This window comes from Limulus polyphemus, unplaced genomic scaffold (genome assembly GCF_000517525.1).
Source record: "Limulus polyphemus unplaced genomic scaffold, Limulus_polyphemus-2.1.2 Scaffold7449, whole genome shotgun sequence".
NCBI lineage: Eukaryota > Metazoa > Arthropoda > Merostomata > Xiphosura > Limulidae > Limulus > Limulus polyphemus.
This window is the reverse complement of record NW_013673059.1, coordinates 29,101-30,310: the sequence shown is the minus strand read 5'-3', so window position 1 is coordinate 30,310 and position 1,210 is coordinate 29,101.

Here is a 1,210-nt window from a genome sequence, read left to right as displayed (position 1 = left end):
GTCACACTGTAAAACCTTTCTGTGGACCACAGTTTGTCACGCTGTAAAACCTTTCTGTGGACCACAGTTTGTCACGCCGTAACTTACGTAAAGTTCCACTCAAATTAACATGTGAGTAACGTAAGGTTCTGATGAAATGTAAATCGTCAGCTGAGTTTCGAGATAAAAAGTGATGATTTAATAAATTCACTGAATAATTTTCTTTCATTGTTGACTGACTGCACTCTTCATTGTGGTCCCGTTTCTTTTCGTGGTTACGAGTGTTTTAAACATGGTTATATCCTGGACAGTTTGTTGTGAATTTCGCGCAAAGCTACACGAGGGCTATCTCTGTACGACTAGAGGGAAGGCAGCTAGTCAACTCTTGGGCTACTCATTTACCTAGAAAGTACACATGAAAGATATTGTTTCAAGAGATGTTGGTTATTTTTCTTTTAGTTTCAACTGGACTATGTTTCCAGATAAACTAACAAGTAACTAAAGGATATTAGTTAAACCCCCTTAAGGTTTAATATAAAACATAAAAAGTACGCGATTAACAGGCAGAGGTGCATGTTGTAAAGTTCTTGCACGTGACGTCACATGATTTCTTGAGCGCCACCACACTATATTTTACCTTATTTATTTATTTATTGTTATTATCCTAATTTTAGAACGATGTTCCTTACCTTTACATTTATAAAAGGAGCGCTGATTGGTTGGTTGATTGATTATTGAGGTATTTTAGTGGTACTTAGAATGAGGTACTTTAGTGGTACATGTAGAAAATGTGGTACTTTAGTGGTACTTGTGGAAAATGGGGTACTTTAGTGGTACTTGTAGAAAATGAGGTACTTTAGTGGTACTTGTAGAAAATGAGGTACTTTAGTGGTACTTGTAGAAAATGAGGTACTTTAGTGGTACTTGTGGAAAATGGGGTACTTTAGTGGTACTTGTAGAAAATGAGGTACTTTAGTGGTACTTGTGGAAAATGGGGTACTTTAGTGGTACTTGTGGAGAATGAGGTACTTTAATGGTACTTGTAGACAATGGGGTACTTTAGTGGTACTTGTAGAAAATGAGGTACTTTAGTGGTACTTGTGGAAAATGGGGTACTTTAGTGGTACTTGTAGAAAATGAGGTACTTTAGTGGTACTTGTGGAAAATGGGGTACTTTAGTGGTACTTGTAGAAAATGAGGTACTTTAGTGGTACTTGTGGAAAATGGGGTA